This window comes from Pezoporus occidentalis, unplaced genomic scaffold (genome assembly GCF_034315485.1).
Source record: "Pezoporus occidentalis ecotype Australia unplaced genomic scaffold, CSIRO_AGI_Poc_V1 ctg8, whole genome shotgun sequence".
Classification (NCBI taxonomy): Eukaryota; Metazoa; Chordata; class Aves; order Psittaciformes; family Psittacidae; genus Pezoporus; species Pezoporus occidentalis.
Window position 1 is genome coordinate 6,662,156 of NW_026916158.1, and position 17,457 is coordinate 6,679,612.

The window sequence follows — 17,457 nt, forward strand, 5'->3', positions numbered from 1 at the left end:
ACATGCAGAATTACAGTGCACAAGTTACACTAATCTTGCCCCCACAAGGTAAGATGCTGACTTCACATATCCCTGAGCACAAAGCCTGCCAGTGCCATGGCCCTGCCACAGGCTGCTACAGAGTGTTTTGGTGTATAAATGGCTTTTTTAGCACAGCTAAGGTTACAAAAAAGTTTAGTAAAAATTCTGCAAGTGTGCAAGAAAAGAGATGACAAGCATTTGGGAAGTGCTGGTGTGGCTTTAAGAGCCAGGGAGGGGGTGGGCCAGTCATCAGTGCCAGCTGGGGGTTTACAGTGGGTTTAGGTTTAGGCTTAGGCTTGGGTTTAAAGAAGGGGAGGGTAAAAAGATATATGTTTTTTTTTCCCCTGCTTCTGGAGAAGGGAGGAAAGGTGGTTTGGTTGTGATGTTCATGCTGATGAAGGTAACACTTTTTTACAGGTTTGGTTTTTTTTCTTGTTTGTGTTAATAAGTGTTTGTCCCATTTTCTGATACTGAGGTCCTGGGTAAAAGTCTCTGCTTTGACAATGCATTAGATATTCTTTAAGGTGTTAAAACCAAAAAGAACTTAGGTTTTCAGAAGGATTTTGGCACGTGTGTCTTCAGACAGTGAATTGTTGTTTGCTAACTGGTATGGTTAATGAAGTATTTTTTGATAATTAATTTGTCAGATTCAATTGATTATTTTATACTCTCCCACAAACCAAACAAAACACACCTCCCCCCAAAAAAACAACAAAACAACAAACCCAAAACCCACCAAAGAAAACAGTTTGAAAGTTAAAAAAAAAAAAAAAAAGAAAAATTAGTCCCTGTCTGTTCCTGTGTGTTGGTTTTAGGGGTTTCAGCTTGAACTTTCTGGGAGAAGTGTGTGGTGGTGCCAGAGGTGTTCTGTCTAGTGTTGTGTTGTAACTATTTATGATATGTGAGCATGAGGCCCATTTAGTGTTATGTAAACTTGTTTTGGGTTAATTCCACCCTGGGGCATGATCCCCCCAGATGTACAGCCTCAGTAATCAGGGGGCTTTCTCATAGGGAGATTGTGTTTTCATTCCATAATCTCAAAGATCTTGGAAAATCAGATGCTTAGAAGAGAAAGTACTCATGGTGGAAGTGAGCATTACAGGAGAGGTTTGCTCTGTGTTGGGCTGCTGTAGGGATTTGTTCTTCTGTGGCCTGAAGCCAATACAAGTGAAAGATAACAAATATCAAGGCAGCTAAGCATTGGCCGGCCATTTCTGTAGTTCATGTCTTGATGATAAAATACTGGTAATTTGTCAATTCTGATATTTTTCTTAGCAAATTCCAAAATGCAATGGAGTTTTGAGAGCTTGGTGCTCAGAAGTCAAGTAACAAATGCTCTTCCCCTGTGCTCCCTGCATGTGGGTTTTTTTTCATGTTAATTAATGTGGAAGCTTATACTTCTCTATTTTTTGGTGTTTCTCCTCTAAGGCTTCTCTGTGGTTATGTAAGCATTAATAAACCTCTGCTTGGTTGTTAGCTGCTATGACACTATTAACAATGACAGTCTGTTTCTATGGCAGACATGCAGAATTTCTTACGTGTAAATATTGGTTGAAGAAAAATAAAAAGCACCCACCATATTTTCTGATGATAATAAACATGAAAGTTGTGATTAGAAGCTTCCTAAAGCTGTATTAATATATTAATTTTGCTGCTGTATTCACCTGCTGAAGGCATTTGGCCCGTGTCGTTTAAGAAACATTACCCACCTGTGAAAACTGTCAGCTTGGTTTAGGGCTATTCCTCAGACTTATCCAGGGTATCGCTCCCAAGCATATGAAAGAGTTAGTCCTTGTTGGTATATAATAAAATCTGGAGTAGTTTAGCTTACTGACTAATCTGGTCTGTCTAAACATTTGGTGGGGTTTGTTGGTGATAGATGGGTTAAATTCCTTGGGTGATCTCTTTGGAATGCTGCAATTTTCTGCAAAAAAATGGATGGTGCTGGTTACTGTATACGACTTAAGGGAATTGTCAGCCCCATGAGGGATGAAATGCATATGTGCATATATCTACATCATTTTGATGTCCTCTAGAAGACCTGCTTTCCCCCTTACTTCGCCTCCCAGCGTTCTTCAGGAGTGACATCACTACTGATGTGCTGGCTGTGTTGTGTGTGAAGTACAAAACCTGAAGGTGGCCTGCAGTGTTTTGTTATGTTTTTGTCATTAACTTTCACTAGGGTGACATACAAGAAAATAATTCTCATGAGTTTAGTTCTGGGTTTTTTCCCTGCATGTTTTATGTATTTACCACCCATTTTTAATAACTGCAGTACTTTGCCTAGAGGAGATGCTGCATGTCCCCGTTGTGCTGTTTTTATTTAAAGGGGGTCAGTATGTGAGAAAATGACTGAATGTTTTCTCGGACCTCTGGCTGTTTCCTTTGGACTTTTTGTAAAGAGGAAAGCTGAAATATATCTGGAAACGTTTCAAAGGGATGTGGGACTGTGCTCTCACTTTTTCTATCACTAGGTGGCACGCAGCGCGTAGGAATGTGCTTCTGCCTGGGCTGAAGCTTTGAGAAACTGAGCCCTGCCAAGCAGCCGGTTGATTTACAGAGGCGCAGAAGTAACTGAGTAATGACAGGCAGTTCACTTGGAGAAAACCTGGGTGAAAGGGACAAAAGCTGAGCAGACAATTAACTCTGAGGAGACGTCTGTGACGCGTGCTGAATGGGCAGATAGCAGGGAATGGGTGCAGATGACAGGCATCAGACTGACAGCTCTTGAGTGTATGACACAGGCGGAAGTGAATGTCTGGTGATAAAACAGGGGAGATTGCTGTTTTTGTTCTTAATATTATTTATTTTTACTGTAGGTGCAACAGGTACATAGTAGCTATCAAAGAACAGCCAAAATCAGTTTCTGTTCAATATTCCAAATGGTTGTTGTCAAATGTGTTCTCTGAATGGCAGCAAAGAGGTGTCAGTGACAGTTCATGCACGTATTAAGAATTGCACTTATAAGCAGAAGAAAAACGAGCAGTTGGAGTTTCAACTGGCAGCAGCTAAGCTCCCCCCTGGGCCTCCACTGGCCAGCATGAGCTTGCTGTATCATATTTTAAGGGGGAGTTGCTGTTTGTTCAACACTTGCTTGGGGGAAAAAAACAAAAATCGTACCACCCTCTGGGCCCTTAAACTCAAGGAGGCGCTCTCACTGATTCTTTTGTGAGTGATGCTATGTCATAGCCTTGTCTTCTTACATGCATGGACTTTGTTGCTGTCGTGCATGGGAGCATTGCTGGTGATAACTCCCACAGGCTGCTGTCTCTGATAGTAGTGTTGATTTGTCCTTTGTGCTCCTGTATCACTCAGTGTTTACTGGGGAAGTAAGAAAGAGGAGGGGGGAACAATAGAGGGAAAAATAATCTTCAACCTCAAACAAACCCTCCCCATGCCCAGCCCATGCTCGTTCCCAACAAGTGCAATGTCTTGCTTAATTTTCTGTTTACTACTAAATATGCTATGGAAACTAATTAAGGCGAGATCTTCTGCAGGGAGCCAGAGAATAACATTCATGATGAAAGTATTGGGAACTTGAGTGAGTTAGGACCTCATTGATTATGTCACGTGTATAAAGGCTATCAAAGAGTAATCTCTATTTTATTTAATGTTATCCACAGTACTTTTCCCCCCTGTACTTGAAATATTATGCCTTCACTGGTACCACTTACTGCATTTTGGATTAAAACCCATCCAAGACCAAGAGACAATTGTACTTAGTGGCCCCCTAATTGGGATGTGTCTGCTGGGGTTGGACAGATGTGGAGATATTGGCTAATTGCCTCAAAATGAGCTAGTCAGGTAATGAAAGAAGTATTGATCTGTGTACCAGTGAATGTTGCTCCTTTGCATTGAGGAGATTGATTTGTGATACTCTGGTGTCTTTGGCTTAATGACAATAAAGGAGCTGGTGAGTTGTTCCTTGGAACACATTCCTTGGAATGTGATAAATCTGAGTTTTGTCAAATGTCTGCAATTCCTCTAATATGATGTGAATGCAAAGATAAATCTTTGATGGAAGCCCTATTTTATCAATATTTTATACCTTCCCTCTAGTGGATACATTTTTGGCAACTTAATGACAATCCTAAACTCAGATATCCTGGGAAGATCAACTGACTACAGAAGACTTAAGTTTTGACTGTTTCTGTGCATACTTGTCATGAAAACAGTATAATATACTTTATTTCTGGTGCCATTAGGAGCTTCAAAAATGCATCGCATATTGTCTCAATTGTAAGCAGCTGGATCAGCAAAATCTTTGAAAAACATGGTTGCAGTATCAGTGGGACTTCTAACAGGCTTCAATAGTTTTATCACCCCTTGAAGAAAACCCTAGCACTGCAGTGAACAAAGGAACAAAGTCACAGATTAACTTTAATGCAACAAAATACAGTTTCTGATAGAAAGAACTAAAATCAAGCCTATTTGCATAAACATGAAGCATGATTTCTTTTAAGATAGCTAGTTAGTCAAAATTCCCTAGAAAACAGGGGAATATGGTCTTTGTAGAAGTGCAAAGTGACAAGAAAATGACTGAACTCTTAAGAGTGCTGAATGAATGCCTTGAAATTGTATTGCAGCACTTGCAATGTTCTGAACATCTGAAGGAGGAATCTCAGATCTAACTCTCCTTTCTGTCCCAGCAGTCAAGTTCCTATTAATGTTATAGGTTTTTGATTGGGGTGTTTTAAAGTGAAAATATTAAAATAATGCACATGTTCAAACGTGTTAACTGCGAATTTATGATTGGGTTTTTAATAGCATCACATAATCAGACAAAATAACAAGGTAGTACATTGCATGCACAGGGACTGTCCACATGAGGTCTGTTTATCCTGGAGAGAATTAGGGCTTTTGTTTCTTTTCCTGATTCACCTCATATTTTCTTGCTTTGATCATTTTAGAAGCAATTTCAAAGCAGTTTTTGTGGTGCATTACATTAAAAAAAAGGAGAAAAAAGAAAGCGTTGAAATAGAGATTGGTCTCCAGTTTTGGTTTTGGCTCTTCCATCATTGAGTATCTGCATGTACATGTTCTGAAATACTCATGCACTGTAATACTGTCACTCTGAAAGTGATCTCTTCTACTGGGTCTGTACACAAGGAGATGTGTCCTTGGCAATAAAATCTTGCCTTTTTAATTAAATACTTAATTTTAAACAAAGGTCAAGTTCTGTTCTTATCCAGAAAGTATGTTTTTATATTAAAAAATAAAAAAAGCATATATGTTGGCACAGCAACTCCTTCTTCCTTCTGCTGCTACTCCCATACCAGGTCTTCTAACCTGCAGCAGCCAGGAGAGTATTCCTTAAATGAAAAGAGAGACTTCATTATGTTCCTGGCAATTCAAGTGGCCTGCTTATATGGGTGTACTGGAGAACTTCAACTGCAATCAATCATTTTATTACTTTAAACTTACACAGTTGATTTTTAAATGTTAACATCTAATATGGTTATCAAGCTATTGCTTCCTCTGGTTATGAAACCTCTCAAGTGAGGTCAGGCATGTTCATTTAATCACCAATTTTATAACTGGTTATTGATGTGACAGTGTTGAGTCTGGCTGCTGTGCTAACCAGTTATTTTTGTTTGGCATTCAGCTCATAACATGCACTCAGATCAGTACTGTACTGTTTTACTTTCAGGTCCATAATCCTGGGGGAGTTAGGGGTGGGGGTGAAAAGAAGGAAATAATGAAAAAGAATATTAATTACAATTTTAATTTGTTCAGCAGAGCTTTGGGAAACACAGAAACTTTCACTCCCAATATATTGAGCAGAAGCAGTGCATGTCAGTATAAATATGGCTGCTGCAGTGATGCATGCTGTTATTACTCATTACACTAAAACCTAGAATAAAGGCAGTTTAATTAAATGTCTTTTCTATTCCATGCTTTTCTACAGAAGATGTGCATTCCAAAAGAAAAGGAGCCTCTCTATGCATCTGTCATGACAAAGTCCATACCTTGGCTTTCCATCTATGAAATTTCTTAAAAAAAAAAATGATATTGTTTCATATGTATCTGTTCTAGACTGTGGTGAAATGTGTGGGAAAAGCAATGCACGTCGATTTTTGGCAAGGAGATGGATACTTTATTCTAACTGTAAGAGTACAACTTAATGTGTAGTGCAATACCTATCTGCATAACTATAAAACAGTAATGAAGTTTTAACGGGAGTAGATTCTGTACAGAGCAGTTCTGGTGCAAAAAATCTGGGAGATAGTAATTTTCGGGTACTAGACCATAGGCATGCATATTATGAGGACAGGAAGCTCATCCTTTGAGCACTTATCATAGCTTGTTCTTAGAGCCTGAATATTTATCCGCATAAAGTAAGATCACATTTCAGTAATTTATACCAATTTTTGGTATAAATAAGTCTAAATGGGATGTAAGGTAGTAGATTGGGCAGTGGTTTTGCTTTAGGTCTGTAATACAGACAGAAACATTTTTTGTGCAAATGATGTATATATTAAAAAGGAAGAGCAAAGGGAAAAATAGGTGGTTATTTTAAGTTGAGGAGTAATGGGGAGGAAAACCAGCACAAAGATTTCATGTGTGTATGAAAAGCAGAAATTAACTGAGCAGATGTGTTGCCCTGGTTGTTCAAAATATGAAGCTAAACAGCATGGGTGGTGAAAGCATTGATATTTACAAGAGTCCTGTCTGCAGAAGAAATGAGTTAATACTGTGTATTTGTCAGTTTCTAGCCTAAGAGCAGATCTTCATCCAACAGCCATTGAAGTAAAGGGCTGAAGTAAATGGCCTGGTATAGGAGGTGGGTAGGGAAGGAGACAGCAACAAAGTAGTTTTTACTGGAAAGAGCCACTGGGTCTGGACTTGAAAAAGTAGTTTGAAGCTGACTCGCATACCTCTATCTGGTTTGAATATCTGTCTGCTGAAAAATGAAGTCATATGCAAGGTATGTAGTAAAAGAATGAGGTTGAAAGAGCCCTGCTGGAAGAGGAAGGAAGTCTCTGTAGTCCTAACAAAACCTGTTGCTGTGTGTATCTTCCAAAATTTTATTCTGCCATCTCCTTAATAGCCTTTTTAGTAGGAACAATAAGGTCTTGCAGTAATCTGATGCTGGATCTGTGTGAAACAATGGGATGTAGTATATTTATATCAAGGTAGTTTATAGTGAAGTTTGTCTGAGTATGCTATAGATTGCAATTAATGACATTTCTCAGCAGCAAAACCCTATACTATTCTTTGCTCTAAACTTAAACATTCACCAAAGAATCAAATGAGGTGATGTAGCCTGATTTCTCCTTATTTAAAGCTGAATCATCTATTATGTAATTCGTATGAGCAGCTCTTTTATTGAGAAGTACTGCTGTGATCAGTGCCACTTTTACATTAGAATCTTTTTATACAAGCATACAATGTAAACCTGGAAAGAAAAATGTATTATTTCTTTCAGTCACTCATCCCTGTAAACCCTAAAGACAAACAGCTGAAATACCTGAGGGTGAGGCAGAAGTGTTTATTACTCCAAATTCTGGTGCATAAAGCCTAGGAGATCAGACTGGTTTCTGAATGCTGAAAACAAACTGACATACTTTAGGAAAAAGGAGAAGGGTGGAATTTAACTTGAGAGTTTTCACAGTGGAAAAACAGAGTAAAAAACATGTTACAGAAATAGAGATGAGATTTATCAGGGATTACTTCATTTAAAATCCTAGGTAAATTGAAACCTTCCTGAAGAAATGTGTTGGGTCCTGTTAAGTTTTATTTAGTAACTATCAGTATAATACTCAGCTCTGAAACAGCAGCGGATACATAGGGACCTCAAGGCAATGACATTTTTTACCCCTGTTTTATAGATGAGGGAATTAAGGTAAGAAAAGAAGATAAGAGGCAGTGTCAGAAATGGAGCCACGTGGGGTTTTGGGGGGAGGTTTCCCAGTCTTATATAATTAGGAAAAGTCACTAATCTTGTTACTGATAATTTGGTTCATCCTGGAATAATTGTTTTCAGTGTAGAAGTACAGAGAGGTGGTTGCTATTACATAGACAACTTCCCAGTCCCTAACCATGTGCGCTGGCTTGTGGGGTGAGTAAGTGGTTTGGCAGCTGAGGCAGGTTGAGGTTCAGCCTTTGGCTGTTGCATCACCAGGTCTTTAGGATGAATCCCAAGGATTCATTCCTTGGGATGATGCTGAAGCATATGCTGGTGAAAGCTTTGCATAGCATGCTCACAGGGCATGCGAGATTGTTTAAACAGTCCTGTGCGTACAGCCTGTCTGAATAACAAATCCTTACATTTAAAACTACGGGATTTTACAGTTCGATTGGGTAATTTTGGATACCAGTGCTTATTTTCACTGCATGTAATCCAAATGCATTCCTGTATGTACTGAGACAATAGTACATAACCCAAGGCAGATGCTACAGTGGAAAGCATCATATCTGTACCTGGTAATTCCTTAATCAGATTCCAGTATTGATTAAAGCAAAACATGCTGGGATTGTGGCCCATTAGGGGTCTGTGTTGAACTTTTACTGGTGGCCCAGAATATATGTGCTGCTTAGAGTCAGGAAAGGGACATTCTCTCTAATGATACCTACTAGTGGGTGGGTTTGGCTTTTTTAATCTCAGACATTCAATTCTCTCTCATTCACATATCTGTTTCCCCTGGATGTCAAAATCCTGCAGGACTTTACAGATATTTGAGATTCTTATTTTTTTCACCAAATATTGGCCCTTGAATGGCATAAGGTAGCCATGCCCAGCAGACGGCCGTGGGTTGCTGCCATGCTGGAAACAAGTGTCCTAGGAGATGTGTATCTCTTGAGTTACAGGTTAATCAATCTCTACTTTCAGCTATATGGCTGAAAGATCAGGTATTACTATCGTGGTCAAGCCTGATTATTTGGGTTGAGGATAAATGGGGTATTTAAACACAGGGGCAAATGTTCATCTTAATTGTGAAACAATTCGAAAAGACCTGGTTCAGCCTAAACAGTTTAACAGCCAGAAAAATCTCTAAGAAATTACATGTGTGAGTGTACTTGTTGAAAGGAGTAGCAAACTGTGAAGAGACACTTAATAGAATAACTGTCTCCACAGCAACCATAATTCAAGTGAAAACATGGACTGTTTTTTATGACAAGACTGACTATTCATATTTCTTGGGATAGTTGATCACCAGAAGGAATTTAACAAATTAACCCAAATTAATCTTTGAGAGATGCACATACACCTCCAGAAAAGTGGAGGCAAACAGATCCTTATCAGATGGGTTTGGGCCAGGCTTTTCTTACACAGTTTCAGTTCTTGAGCTGGCATGGTCCTTCCTGACTTTTCTCCTCCACTAACCTGATTCCTCACACAGTGCATCTGTATTGAGGTCTTCTGTGTTTGGGTTAACTGTATTGGGTTAATTGTGAGATGGGTTAATCTTCCTCTTTGAGTTAATTGTGAAATCTCACAGTTGATTCTTTATTTTTAAAGCTGTTTTAATTTTGCCAAGATGCAGGTGCTGTACTTGGGGGAGGAATTTTAGAAACTGCCTTTGTTTTGTAATGCAGGTTGTGAATTAATTACTTTGGCCTTCCTGCACTAGTGGACCTTTCTTTGATATGGTTAAACACCTGAGAGGTAAGCCTTGGGGCTTTCCTCCCTCTGGGGTATAAAATGCAGATTATTTCTTAAGCTAAAAAAGCCCCTACCTTTGAAATGTGCTGTGTGAGGAAAAATGTACAAGGTTACTGCAGCCCTAGGGTGATAATAATGTATGCTCCACAAGCTACACAAGTTTGACATCGTGGATTTTTTTTATATAAAAAGCTGCTGCAAAACAGCACTGTACAGAGTTTATCAGTGGGCTCCTCTTACCAAGATCTCTGCGATACTGTGAGCTTCATGAATTAATGCATCAAAATTAATACATCACTAAAGAGTCTGAAGTGTTGTAGTTTTCAGTGGAGAAGAACTTTATTTTCATCTGAGAAGGGACTAGGAGAACATTTTGAAGTGATGGGATTTGCTCCTTCTGCTCAGATGTACCTGCAGTGACCCTGAAGGTGCACTATTCTTCTGATGGCTGGAGGGACCCCTACCTCTGCAGGGAGTGTTTGTTATGTGGGATGGGAAAACTATTCCTTTCTGAGACATTTTCCCCTGTTAGGAGGAAATGATGACAAGTAAATCAATTTCTTTATTCTGGAATGTCTGCCTGGTTTAGTGAAAACAACTGAAGACTTGTAAAATAATTTTTGTTCTTCCATGAAAGCAACATTCTTTAATCTAGTTCTTGGGCCTTGTATATATCTGCTGACCACTTCCAGGGGAAAAGAGATCTATACATCCTTATTTTTTTAATCATTATATTAAATAAAAAGGGTAAGCTTTAAGTGCTTCCCTTATTCTCTTTTACCTTGCTGTTTTCTGCCTTGCAAGATTCTTCCTGCACAGTGGAACAAGGCTGTGTGAAAGAAAGATATGTTGCTGTGATCAACAGCAATTTTTAGTGTCACTCTGCCATAATCCATCCTGCTATACAGTCCTTGAAAGAATGACTTTTCACATTTTTGGGTATACCTGGATTTTATCAATGGAAAATGGCTTTCTCTGGAACTGCAGCTTAGTTACAAATTGACCTTCCCTGAACTGTAGTTTCTGACTGTTTTGGTGTTATTTTTCTGACATTGATTGGATTTATGATGGAAACTGAAAAAATATTAATGTATAGGGGAACTCTCTGTATTGCTAATAATTTTCTGGCTTTATTCTTAAACTTTGAGCTTCTGCATGTCCTAGTTTTAGAAGATGTGTCCTCAAGACTGACTACTAAGCTTAGTCAATGTACTGTACTGACATGAAGAAAGTGAGTTTCTATCCTTGACCTGTACCAGTGATGCCTGTGGCCTTTTCATATCCCAGGACAGTATCTGAAGTATGGTACAAGCTGTCTGACCCTGCCTTCCTTCCCCCTCCTTTCCAATGTGTTCAGACTTTTGAGCCTGTGATAGCTGTGGTTGTGACGCAAATTCCTTCTTTGAGGTCTCTGGACAAATCAGTACCTTGCCAACAAGGACTATGGTACTATAAATACACACAAGTATCTACACTTTATATCCTTAGGACCCTGGCCTGGCTGGGATCACAAGTAAGCCTGTAGAGAATAAGCCTGTACATGCAGGTAGTTGTGGAGCCACTTAGTGATGACAAATTAAGTGCCAGATCTTTAATCATAATCTTTAATCACATGTCCAGCTTCAGCTTAATTATTCATAGCTGCTGGAAGCAATCTTGAAATTATGTACAATTGCAAGAAAACACTTAACTGCAGTCCAGGGCTATACATTTGTGTTTAAATAACTTAAGTGCTCGTTCCTCAGAAATGTTCTATGCATTTGGGATCATGTGGATAATCAAATAGAGAGGCTGTTAGGGGAGAAACAAGAGAAAACCTTAAGACTTTGCTAAAGAGAGGGAGTCTCTTTTCCTAGTTCAGTGGTAGGTGGACTAAACTGAACTTGGCCAAAATCTTCAAAGATGTTAAATTTAGTTATTCTAGGTATTGAAAGCAGTCTTTGTGGCTAGGTGGTTTAGTTTTTGGGATTGTTAGTTTATATGTGTGGGGTGGTAATGTTTGTCTTGGTGGTGGTTTTGGGTTTTGTTTTGTTGGGTATTTTTTTGTATATTTGAATAAATGGTGTTTTGTTTGTAATGAACTCGTTTAGAGTAATTTGAAACAGCCAACTCCCATTCCTTGGAGCATTTCATTCACAGCCAAGGGTAGCAAACTGCAGTCCAGAAATGTGATTTAAAACTCACAACCATGAGTCATTTCCCCCCAAGAATAACTAAACCGTAAACAACTAAGCCCCCATTCTAGATGAATGATGAAGCAGTTGAAACATACCTCCCATAATCATGAAAAACAAAAATGCTGTTCTTTGTTGGAAAATAAGTGCATTAGGTCTGATTTTAAATGGTGTGTACATGGGTGCTTGTGGTTGTGTTGCATATAGTTTTAACCTTATATATGCCTAGAGCACTGTACATCTTGCTCTTTCCAAGAAGACTCTCTGTATAGTAGCACACACTTTTACAAGACAGCAACAGCAGGGAAATTAAGTCTCTTCTAGTTCTCTAATAGAGCTATGACTTTTTTTTATATTGGAATTTGATAATTTTTCTATAGTTTTTTTTGTCCTCTTATTTGGTGTTATCATTGTGGAAAAATCCTAAGGGAGTTTATTAAATTGAGTTTGGACAGGAATTTCATCTCTTCCAGAATGTGTTTTGCTGTTTTGTCAGAGAACAGGGTTATTTTGACAGTGGAATAATGCAGACAGCTGTGATTTAAAGAATGGAAAGAATTCATGACAGGAGTGGAGACCTGTCCTTGTTGGGAGCCTGCACAGTGTGCTTCATCATGCGTATTGATTCAGCCCATCAAATTGTGTTGTCATAAATGTAATTTATGCTCTGACCTTCAGCCAGTTCTCAACTGGAATAGAAAAACACTGTACAGATACTTACAGACGGGTCTACTTATCACTTGATCCAAGGAAATGCAGGATAGAATTCAAGCAGCCATGAAGTCTGGAGGCAGGAAGGACTTGGGGGGGGGGGGGAGGAATTTTGCTCAGTAGGTGTTGCTGCAAATAAAATTCAGCTATAAAACTCATTGAAGAATAATAACTCAAAGGGAAAGAAAAAAGCAAAACACCTCTCTCCTCCTTCCCCTTTCAACTTTCTTTTTTTGTTTTTTTTTTTTTTCTTCCCCTCCCTCCCTATTGTTAGATGCTAGGTCTTTTTAATTTTAGTTTTGTTTGGGCCAGTTCAGAGATCTGAGAACTTGTGTAGTCACCTGTGAATGGTCAAAGTACATGGGAACGGTTAGTTTGTTGCAAAGGTTAAGGATCTACCTGAAGGAAGAAAACAATGAAACATACAATTGAGATGGGTAAGCATCACTGTAAAAGCAAAGAAAGGAATAGGCTGTGACTCTTGGTAATTAAAGGACTCTTCTTGACTTTTACAGAAAAGTAACCTGTTAGCTAACCTTTTAGCAGGATAACCTAGAGTGGGAAGGTGGGAAAATCTGTAAAGAGTCTTCAACTTTAATTCAATTACAGTGTGTAAATAAGCCAACTATATGTTACAGTGCATGGTGGTGAGTATGGCTTGTGTGAGTTCTGACAAGATTGAATAGATGTAATTATGTGCATAATTGTATACTGATAAATGTAAATTAATGTCAAGTGTCAGTGTATCAGTTTGTTATGTGATACCCTGATATGTTGAAGTTGATAAGAATTTAGGGTGGCTGTGTGTGTTTGAGGATGAGCAAACTTGTAAGTGACTTAGACTGGGCTTTTTTTGTATTGGATTTAAAAACCCTCTTATTTGCTGACACACTGGCTATGAAAACTTAACAAATCTTTCAAAAGCGGTTGTAGAAATTCCACTTCTTATTAGAACTGTTTTTCTACCTTTAAGCCAGACTCCCCATATCATTAATTCAGTTGCAGACTGATGGAACTGTATCTTGTTACCATGGTATTGGGGTGGGGGGAAAATAATGCAATGGTAAGAAATGCTAGATTTCCTTGTGGCAGTACATTCTGTATGTTTGTGTGCCTTCAGTGTCATGGTGCACGGCTGATGTACAAAATCTTATGTTTTGGGGTGAAAAAAGACACAGACATCTGTCTGATTGAGTTATTGCCTTTAATGGCTGGGAGGTTCTGTGTCTTAAAGTGAAGTGACCTCAGGACATGAATTCATTTACATATGGACCTTTAAGTGGTGTAAAGAACACATGAAGTGCCACTAAAAGACCCCCAAACCAACTAACAAAAAAAATTAGTAAAAAAATCCACCAAAACCACAAATCCCACATCACCAAAATACCTGCTGCTTTGGAAACGAAAATGCAAATCCAGTCTCTCAGTGAGAACAGAAAATGTCACATTAATTATTTGCCCTGAGAAACTAATGGGAATAGGGAAAAGTATAATCTCATTACCAATTTCATCTTCTGGCATTTCTTGGATGCAGTACAAGTGATTGTATCAATCTAGAGACAAAAGAATTATTGTGCAGAAACCAACGGAAATTTAGCTGACCGTTTCTATGAATTTATTTTCATAATTAGGCTCTCCCGGTGCTCCAGGTGATGCTGTGGGAAGGAGGGTTCAGTGGAGTCCTCCAGAGCTCAGCTGCTGTATTCCCTAACAATCTTGAAATGTACTGCCTGGTGCTATTTCCCAAAATTTTCCTTGCTCAGGCTGTAAGTCCTGATGCAGTGTAACTATGATTGATGAGTGGAGGTAATGGGCATTTAAAGAAATGATGTTGTTTCTTTCTTTGTGAGGAAAACTTAACAGGGTCTTAAAACCCCACAAACGGTCATGGGAAGCCTATAAATAGGTATAGTCTCATTTATCCTGTCATGGGTATGATGTAAACTGCGGTGAATATATGAGCGAATTTCAGGGATTTATCTTTTCTTTTGTGTGTTTTTTTTGGTGGGGTTTGTTTTTCTTTTTGTTTGTTTTTTGTTTGGTTGGTTTTATTTGTGGGGAGAGGGTTTTTTAGGGTTTGATTTTTTTTTTTTTTTTTTGTGTGTGTTTTTTCAAGCTAGACAGAATATCCTGAGTTTTGAGCTCATCTGTCTCTTAAGCTGTACAATCTGAGAGCAGCTCGATTAAAAGCAGTGCTTTGCTGGCAGACAGCTTGGGTGCTGTGGATCCAGGAAGACACTGTACTGACCAACTTGGATGACTGGGCATCTTCAGTCCCCATCTCCTGCTGCATGACTGTCACCTTCTTTTGGGACAGGGTCTCCTGGCCTCTCTGCCTGCAGCCTTGCCCTTACTGACAAATGGAGGATGCTGGTGGAACAGGTGGCTGTTTCTTTCCTTTCAGCACCAATTTATCCCAGATGAGCAGTGTGAAAGTCTAACCTGTTAAAAAGCTGGTGTATCTACAGACCTTGCAGACAGGGTCCTGCTTGGCCAGCAAAAATAATATTTTCTACTGGTTCCAGGCATAAGTATTTTGGATATTTTGCTTTCTTCTTTTTTGCCCAAACATTTCTCAAAACCATCTAGAAGATCTATGCTGGGAATACAAAGTTTTGACAATCTAAGCTGGTCTGGGTGACAGTACAGACATATTAGCATAAAATTTAGTTTGGGCTAAAATTAGCTCTAATGTGGAGGAGGATCTGTTGAATTACCATAGGGGTTGGCATATGTGGTGAGTCTGGTACCCCACTTACCTCCTTCAGAGTTACCTTAAATGACAGAGACCATCACTCAGCATCTGAGCCTCCCCAAACTCCTATTTCTACATATATATATATATATATATACACACACATATATACATAGAATCATAGAATCATAGAATCGTTAGGGTTGGAAAGGACCTTAAGATCATCTAGTTCCAGCCCCCTTGCCGCGGGCAGGGACACATATATATATATATATACATATGTGTGTGTGTAATGTGTATATATAAGAAATACATTACACAACAAATTTATAAGTGTATGTCATGGTTTAAGCCCAGTCAGGCAAACAGCTGCTCGGCTCCTAAAGGGATGGGGAGGAGAATTGAAAGATTCAAGGTATCTAGAGGGTTAAGATAAGAACAGTCCAGTAACTAAGCTAAACTAAGGTATAACACAAATCACTACCGCTACCACCAATAATAATAATGATAAGGGAAATGCCAAGGGAAGAGAATACAACTGCTCATCACCTGCCAACTGATACCCAGCCCAACCCAACCAGTGGTCTAACCCTTCTGGGTAACTGCCCCCAGTTTATATAATGGGCATGACATGCAATGGTAAGGAATACCTCTTTGGTTAGTTTAGGTCAGGTGTCCTGTCTCTGTTTCCTCCTGGCTTCCCCTCCTCCCTGGCAGAGCATGAGACTCAGAAAGTCCTTGGTCAGAGTAAACATTACTGAGCAGTAACTAAAAACATTGGTGTTATCAGCGCTGTTCCCAGACTGAGAGCCAAAAACACAGCACTGCACCAGCTACGAAGAAGGGGAAAAAATTACTGCTACTGCTGAACCCAGGACAGTGTATAATCCACAAAAAAGGTTTTAGGCTTTTTGGAAAGCCTTCAACTCTTAACCAAGCTCCTAATCCAGTGACATCATTTGTTCCCTTTTGAATAACTTGCTGGGTGATGTGTGTTCTGAGGTTATACTCTGGGTCAGCCTAATTTGCCTTTTTTCTTTTTTTGTTTCTTTTTTGTTTGCTTGTTTGTTTTGGTGATTTTTCTTTTTGCTTGGGGTTTGTGGTGTTGTTTTTGGTTTGTTGTTTTTTTTTCCTAGAAAAGTTGTGGATAGCGGGGAAGTGTGCATTGCTTTTAATCTGACACATGCTAATGTGCAGATGTAGGAATGTGCAGCCAGCCCACTTAAAGCTCAGATTTCCCTCACACTGGCACTGAATGAAGGATCCTTAGTGTTTGAATATTTGGTGTATTTCAGTGCCTGCTTAAACACCAGTGTTACTTACACGCAGGGTTTGTGCTTATGTTAAGCAAGTAATTATTATAGAAGTCCCACTGCGTATCCAGTCCGTGCTTCATTTTGACTATCCCATCACTAATCTAAGGGACAAGGGGAAGATCCCAGGCAAAGGAGAACGTCTCCTGCTGCTATGGCAATAAAAGCATTTACCATGTAACACGTTTAGAGATTCTTAACATCTGTCACAAAGCTAAGATTATACATATTTACTGGTGTTGAAACTTCCTGTGAAGGACTGCACACAGCTCTCCTGGGGGCGGAGCCCTGCAACTGTACAGGAAAACTGCAGGTGGTTTTTCCGCAGTAAAAATAGTGACTGCAAAGCCTTAAGTTATTATGACTTCAGCTTCATGACATCATGAACAGCTTTTCTTGAGCTCCCACAAACCTCCCAGTAACCTCCTGAAACAATCTTTAACATAGAACCACAGAATAGTTTGGGTTGGAAGAGGGCTTAAAGATCATGAAGTTCCAGCCCCCCTGCCACTGGTAGGGAGACCTTCCACTAGGCCAGGTTGCTCAAAGCCCCATCCAACCTGGCCTTGAATACTGCCAGGGATGGGGCAGCCACAGCTTCTCTGGGCAAAATGTTCCCACCCTCGCAGGGAAGAACTTCTTCCTAATATCTAATCTTAAATTGGCCATCATCTTGGGAAACTTTGAATGTAGACCTTGCCGGGATGTGGAATGGGGACTTGTATTCACTTCACTTGAAAGAAAATATATCAAACCAAATTAATGATTTATCAACATTGATTGAATAATCATATGTTTAAAATAAAACAAAAATATACAGGGTATAAAAGTTGTGAGAGATGACATTGCCCAGCTTCTGTTTTCAGAGTGCTACACGGTACCAAATGGGTGTGATTTTGAATCTTAAAAGGTAGTAGAAACAATTTATGGTTTAAT

At 39.2% G+C, this 17,457-nt stretch overlaps 1 long non-coding RNA gene across 1 annotated transcript in view; it reads left to right on the top strand.

Moving 5' to 3' along the window:
* The first annotated feature begins 357 nt into the window (after nt 1-357).
* The window catches only part of LOC134155703 (uncharacterized), a 92,254-nt gene continuing 75,154 nt past the window's right edge, over nt 358-17,457 (top strand). The window contains exon 1 of the long non-coding RNA XR_009961685.1: nt 358-421. This is a non-coding gene — a long non-coding RNA (uncharacterized LOC134155703). The remainder of the gene's footprint in view (nt 422-17,457) is intronic.